The sequence below is a fragment of the Primulina tabacum genome, chromosome 10 (assembly GCF_025594145.1).
Source record: "Primulina tabacum isolate GXHZ01 chromosome 10, ASM2559414v2, whole genome shotgun sequence".
NCBI lineage: Eukaryota > Viridiplantae > Streptophyta > Magnoliopsida > Lamiales > Gesneriaceae > Primulina > Primulina tabacum.
In genome coordinates this window covers 38,918,118-38,925,024 of record NC_134559.1, presented here as the reverse complement: position 1 = coordinate 38,925,024, position 6,907 = coordinate 38,918,118, and the positions used below count along the sequence as shown (strand labels likewise).

Here is a 6,907-nt window from a genome sequence, read left to right as displayed (position 1 = left end):
AGCTAAAACATCGAAATAATTGTTTTTAATGAGTTAACCGTCTCCAGAGTATTCTGCGTCATACCCTTCCGCACAGAACCGACTCACGATCACAAAAATCGCAAAATGTTCCTCGAAAATAGAAAAAAAATTAGAAGAAGAAAATAGTGGATGAAAAGCTATTATTATGCCTGGGATACGATAAAATGGAATCGGAATCGAATTTAGGACTTCCTAAGCGGATTTCTCGAGGAAACGGAAGCTTAACATAAGCGGTAAATAGCAAATTAGAGGGTTTTAGAGAAGGAATTCGGCAAAATCTCGCCAGCTCATTGCGGAGTAATGAGTCTCGTTCGTTTGCCCGTTTACAATCAAATTAGCCTGCAATTTTGTCCAAATCCGGCAGTGCCCGAGCTACGTTGATTTCACATGTCTTATCTGGTCCCGATCGAGATTCAGATGATTTGAGCCGAAAATCGTCTGTGAACAAGTAATCAAGAATAGAAAAACACAAAAAGGAGTGCAACACGAGGACTTCCCAGGGGGTCACCCATTCTAGTACTGCTCTCGCCCAAGCACTCCGGCCCAAGCACGCTTAACTTCGCAGTTCTGATTGGATTCGGTGAATTAGTGCTGGTATGATCGCACCCGACATTGAGTGGGATGTTTATTCTTATATCCCTCAAGTCCGTGTGGAGCGGGCGGCGATGGACAACACGCAGCACTGCTCTCGCCCAATCAGAACCATGAAGTTAAGCGTTCTGGCGAGATGGCAGAGCTAGGATGGGTGACCTCTCTAGGAAGTCCTCGTGTCACGACCGTTTACGTAAATTATAGCTAAAACAGTCGAAATAATTGTTTTTAATGAGTTAACCGTCTCCGGAGTAATCTGCGTCATACCCTTCCGCACAGAACCGGCTCACGACAACAAAAATCGATAAATGTTCACAGAAAATAGAAAAAAAAATAAGAATAAGAAAATAGCGAATGTAAATCTATTATTATGCCTGCGATACGTTAAAATGGAACCGGAATCGAATTTCGGACTTCCTAAGCAGATTTCTCGAGGAAACGGAAGCTTAACAGAAGCGGAAAATCGCAAATTAGAGGGTCTTAGAGAAGAAATTCGGCTAAAATCTCGCCAGTCCGCAATGAGTCTCGTTCGTTTGCCCGTTTACAATAAAATTACGCTACAATTTTGTCTAAATCGGACAGTGCCCGAGCTACGTTGATTTCACATGTCTTATCTGGTCCAGATCGAGATTCAGATGATTTGATCCGAAAATCGTCTGTCAACAGGTAATCAAAAATAGAAAAACACGAAAAGGGGTGCAACAGAGAACTTCCCAGAGGGTCACCCATTCTAGTACTGCTCTCGCCCTAGCACGCTTAACTTCGGAGTTCTGATGGGATCCGGTGCATTAGTGCCCGTATGATCGCACCCGGCATTGAGTGAGATGTTTATTCTTATATCCCTCGAGTACGAGTGGAGCGGGCGGCGATGGACAACACGCAGCACTGCTCTCGCCCAACAGAACCATGAAGTTAAGGGTTCTGGCACGATTGCAGAACTAGGATGGGTGACCTCCCTAGGAAATCCTTGTGTCGCGACCGTTTACGTAAATTATGGTTAAAACAGTAGAAATAATTGTTTTTAATGAGTTAACCGTCTCCGGAGTAATCTGCGTCATACCCTTCCGCACAGAACCGGCTCACGACAACAAAAATCGCTAAATGTTCCCAGAAAATAGAAAAAAATAAGAATAATAAAATAGCGAATGTTTAGCTATTATTATGCTTGAGATACGATAAAATGGAATCGGAATCGAATTTCGGACTTCTAAGCGGATTTCTCGAGGAAACGGAAACTTTACAGAAGTGGAAAATCGCAAATTAGAGGGTCTTAGAGAAGGAATTCGATTAAAATCTCGCCAGCTCATTGCGCAGCAATGTGTCTCGTTCGTTTGCCCGTTTACAATCAAATTAGGCTACAATTTTGTCCAAATCCGGCAGTGCCCGAGCTACATTGATTTTACATGTCTTATCTTGTCTCGATCGAGATTCAGATGATTTGAGCCAAAAATCGTCTGTCAACAATTAATCAAAAATAGAAAAACACGAAAAGAGGTACAATATGAGGACTTCCCAAGGGGTCACCCATCCTAGTACTGCTCTCTCCCAAGCACGCTTAACTTTTGAGTTCTGATGGTATCCGGTGCATTAGTGCCGGTATGATCGCACCCGACATTGAGTGGGATGTTTATTTTTATATCCCTCGAGTACGAGTGGAGCGGGCGGCGATGGACAACCCGCGGCACTGCTCTCGCCCAACAGAACCATGAAGTTAAGCGTTCTGGCGCGATTGCAGAGCTAGGATGGGTGACCTCCATGGGAAGTCCTCGTGTCGCGACCGTTTACGTAAATTATGGCTAAAACAGTAGAAATAATTGTTTTTAATGAGTTAACCGTCTCCGGAGTAATCTGCATCATACCCTTCCGCATAGAATACGGCTCACGACAACAAAAATCGCTAAAATGTTCTAGAAAATAGAAAAAAATAAGAATAAGAAAATAGCGAATGTAAAGCTATGATTATGCTTGGGATACGATAAAATGGAATCGGAATCGAATTTCGGACTTCTTAAACGGATTTCTCGAGGAAACAGAAGTTTAACAGAAGCGGAGGAAAATCGCAAATTAGAGGGTCTTAGAGAAGCAATTCGGCTAAAATCCTCGCCAGCACATTGCGGAGCAATGAGTCTCGTTCGTTTGGCCGTTTACAAACAAACTATCTTACAATTTTGTCCAAATAAGGCAGTGCCCGAGCTACGTTAATTTCACATGTCTTATCTGGTCCCGATCGAGATTCAGATGATTTGAGCCGAAAATGGTTGTCAACAAGTAATCAAAATAGAAAAAACACCAAAAGTGGTGCAACACGAGGACTTCCCAGGGGGTCACCCATCCTAGTATTGCTCTCGTCCAAGCACGCTGCACTTCGGAGTTCTGATGGGAATCTTGTGCATTAGTGCTGGTATGATCACACACGACATTGTGTGGGATGTTTATTCTTATATCCTTTGAGTACGTGTGGAGCTGGCGGCGATGGACAACACGCGGGACTGCTCTCGCCCAATCAGAACCATGAAGTTAAGCATTCTGGCGCCGATGGCAGAGCAAGGATGGACCTCCTGGAAGTCCTCGTGTCACGATCGTTTACCGTAAATTATGGCTAAAACAATCGAAATAATTGTTTTTAATGAGTTAACCGTCTCCGGAGTAATCTGCGTCATACCCTTCCACACAGAACCGGCTCACGACAACAAAAATCGCTAAATTTTCCTCAGAAAATAGAAAAAAAATAAGAATAAGAAAAAAGCGAATGTAAAGCTATTATTATGGCTGAGATACGATAAAATGGAACTGGAATCGAATTTCGGACTTTCTAAGCAGATTTCTCGAGGAAACGAAGTTTAACCAGAAGCGGAAAATCGCAAATATAGAGGGTCTTAAAGAACAAATTCGGCTAAAATCTCGCCAGCTCATTGCGGAGTAATGAGTCTCGTTCGTTTGCCTGTTTACAATCAATTAGCTACAATTTTGTCCAAATCCGGCAGTGCCTGAGCCACGTTGAGTTCACATGTCTTATCTGGTTCGATCGAGATTCAGATGATTTGAGCGAAAAATCGTCTGTCAACAAGTTATCAAAAATAGAAAAAAACAAAAAGGGGTGCAACACGATGACTTCCCAGGGGGTCACCCATCCTAGTACTGGTCTCGCCCAAGCATGCTTAACTTCGAAGTTCTAATGGTATCCGGTGCATTAGTGCTGGTATGATCGCACCCGACATTCAGTGGGTGTGTTTATTCTTATATCCCTCGAGTTACGTGTTAGCGGGCGACGATAGACAACAAGCGACACTGCTCTCGCCCAATGAGAACCATGAAATGAAGCGTTCTGGCGCAATGGCAGAGCTAGGATGGTTCACCTACCGGGAAGTCCTCGTGTCGCGAGCGTTTACGTAAATTATGCTTAAAACAGACGAAATAATTGTTTTAATGAGTTTACCGTCTCCGGAGTAATCTGTGTCACTACCCTTCCGCACAGATTCGGCTAACGATAACAAAAATCGATAAATGTTTCGAGAAATAGAAAAAATAAGAATAGAAAAATAGCGAATGTAAAGCTATTATTATGCCTGAGATATGATAAAACTGGAACGGATCGGTCGAATTTCGAACTTCCTAAGAAGATTTTTCGAGGAAACGGAAGCTTAACAGAAGCGGAAAATCGCAAATTAGAGGGTCTTAGAGATGAAATTCGGCTAAATCTCGCCAGTCCGCAATGAGTCTCGTTCGTTTGCCCGTTTTACAATCAAATTAGGCTACAATTTGTCCAAATCCGGCAGTGCCCAAGCTACGTTGATTTCACATGTTTTATCTTGTCCCGATCGAGATTCAGATGATTTGAGCCGAAAATCGTCTGTTCAACAGGTAATCAAAAATAGGAAAACACGAAAAAGGGTGCAACACGAGGACTTCCCAGGGGGTGTTCTGATGGGATCCGGTGCATTAGTGATGGTATGATCGCACCTGACATTGAGTGGGATGTTTATTCTCATATCCTTCGAGTACGAGTGAATGCGGGCGGCGAATGGACAACACGCGGCACTGCTCTCGCCCTACAGAACATGAAGTTAAGCGTTCTGGCGCGATTGCAGAGCTAGGATGAGTGACATCCCTGGGAAGTTCTCGTGTCGCGACCGTTTACGTAAATTATGGCTAAAACAGTAGAAATAATTGTTTTTAATGAGGTTAACCGTCTCTGGAGTAATCTGCGTCATACCCTTCCGCTCAAAAACGGCTCATGACAACAAAAATCGCTAAATGTTCCCAGAAAATAGAAAAAAAAATAAGAATAAGAAAATAGCGAATGTAAAGATATTATTATGCTTGGGATACGATATTAAAATGGAAACCGGAATCAAATTTCGGACTTCCTAAGCCGATTTCTCGAGGAAACGGAAGCTGAACAGAAGCGGAAAATCGCAAATAAAGGGTCTTAGAGAAGGAATTTGGCTAAAATCTCGCCACCTCATTGCTGGAGTAATTAGTCTCGTTCGTTTGCCCGTTTACAATTAAATTAGCCTACAATATTTTCCAATCCGGCAGTGCCCGAGCTACGTTGATTTCACATGTCTTGTCTGGTCACGATCGAGATTCAGATGATTTGAGCCGAAAATCGTCTGACAACAAATAATCAAAAATAGAAAAACACGAAAAAGAGTGCAACACAAGGACTTCCCAGGGGTCCACCCATCCTAGTACTGCTCTCGCCCAAGCACGCTTAACTTCGAAGTGCTGAGGGGATGTGGAGCATTAGTGATTGTATGATCGCACCTGACATTGAGTAGGATGTTTATTCTTATATCCCTCGAGTATGTGAGGAGCTGGCGGCGATGGATAACACGCGGCACTGCTCTCGCCCAATCAGAACCATGAAGTTAAGCATTCTGGCGCGATGGCAGAGCTAGGATGGGTGACCTCCATGGGAAGTCCTCGTGTCGCGACGTTTACGTAAATTATGGATAAAACAGTCGAATATTGTTTTTTAATGAGTTAACCGTCTCCGGAGTAATCTGCTTCATACTCTTCGCACAGAACCAGCTCACTACTAACAAAAATCGATAAATGTTCCAAAAAAATAGAAAAAAAAGAGACCCCCATTATCCTCAAGCGAATTGTTGTTAACAAATTAGCGAATAAAGATACATTATGAGATAAAAGGAACCGGAATCGATTTCGAACTTCCTAAGCGGATTTCCGAGAAAACGAAAGCTTAACAGAAGCGTATAAAAATTCGCCAGCCATTCGAGACAATGGGTCTCGTTGTTTTGCCCATTTACAATAAAATAGCCCAGAACGGCTCACGACAACAAAATCGTTAAAAGTTCCAGAAAATAGAAAAAAAAATAAGAATAAGAAAATAGCGAATGTAAAGCTATTATTATGCCTTAGATACGATAAAATGAGCCGTTAATCGAATTTGGACTTCCTAAGCGGATTTCTCGAGGAAACGGAAGCTTAAAAGAATCGGAAAATCGCAAATTAGAGGGTCTTAGAGAAGTAATTTGGCTAAAATCTCGCCAGCTCATTGCGATGTAATGAGTCTCGTTCGTTTGCCCGTTTACAATCAAATTAGGATACAATTTTGTCGAAATTCGGCAGCGCCCGAGCTACGTTGATTTCACATGTCTTATCTGGTCCCGATCGAGATTTAGATTATTTGAGCCGAAAATCGTCTGTTAACAAGTAATCAAAAATAGAAAAACAAGAAAAGGGGTGCAACACGAGGACAGCCCAGGGGGTCACTCATCCTAGTACTGCTCTCGCCCAAGCACATATAACTTCGGAGTTCTGATGGGATCCGGTGCATTAGTGCTGGTAAGATCGCACCCGACATTGAGTGGGATGTTTATTCTTATATCCCTCGAGTACGTGTGGAGCGGGTGGCGATGGACAACACGCGGCACTGCTCTCGCCCAATCAAAACTATGAAGTTAAGCGTTTTGGCGCGATGGCCGAGCTAGGTTGGGTGACCTCCCTGGGAAGTCCTCGTGTCACGACCGTTTACGTAATTATGGATAAAACAGTCGAAAATAATTTTTTTTAATGAGTTAACCGTCTCCGGAGTAATCTGCGTCATACCATTCAACACAGAACCGGCTCACGACAAAAAAAATTGCTAAATGTTACCAAAAAATAGAAAAAAATAAGAAGAAGAAAATAGCGAATGTAAAGCTATTATTATGCCTGGGATACGATAAATGGAACCGGAATCGAATTTCGAACTTCCTAAGCGTATTTCTCGAGGAAACAGAAGCTTAACAGAAGCGGAAAATCGCAAATTAGAGGGTCTTAGAGAAGG

At 42.8% G+C, this 6,907-nt stretch overlaps 4 non-coding genes and 3 pseudogenes across 4 annotated transcripts; all 7 read right to left on the bottom strand.

Annotated features, from left to right (window-relative positions):
• Positions 1-496: 496 nt before the first annotated feature.
• On the bottom strand, positions 497-629 carry LOC142509804 (5S ribosomal RNA; annotated as a pseudogene).
• A 676-nt stretch (positions 630-1,305) lies between these two features.
• On the bottom strand, positions 1,306-1,423 carry LOC142507217 (5S ribosomal RNA). Its single transcript, XR_012805479.1, has one exon. It is a non-coding gene; the product is annotated as a 5S ribosomal RNA (ribosomal RNA).
• A 680-nt stretch (positions 1,424-2,103) lies between these two features.
• On the bottom strand, positions 2,104-2,222 carry LOC142510205 (5S ribosomal RNA). The gene has a single exon (XR_012808330.1). It is a non-coding gene; the product is annotated as a 5S ribosomal RNA (ribosomal RNA).
• Positions 2,223-2,907: 685 nt separating this feature from the next.
• LOC142511979 (5S ribosomal RNA) lies at positions 2,908-3,027 on the bottom strand (annotated as a pseudogene).
• Positions 3,028-3,706: 679 nt separating this feature from the next.
• LOC142508415 (5S ribosomal RNA) lies at positions 3,707-3,825 on the bottom strand. Its single transcript, XR_012806627.1, has one exon. It is a non-coding gene; the product is annotated as a 5S ribosomal RNA (ribosomal RNA).
• A 1,437-nt stretch (positions 3,826-5,262) lies between these two features.
• Positions 5,263-5,381, bottom strand: LOC142512744 (5S ribosomal RNA; annotated as a pseudogene).
• Positions 5,382-6,318: 937 nt separating this feature from the next.
• Positions 6,319-6,437, bottom strand: LOC142510098 (5S ribosomal RNA). The gene has a single exon (XR_012808230.1). It is a non-coding gene; the product is annotated as a 5S ribosomal RNA (ribosomal RNA).
• Positions 6,438-6,907: the final 470 nt, after the last annotated feature.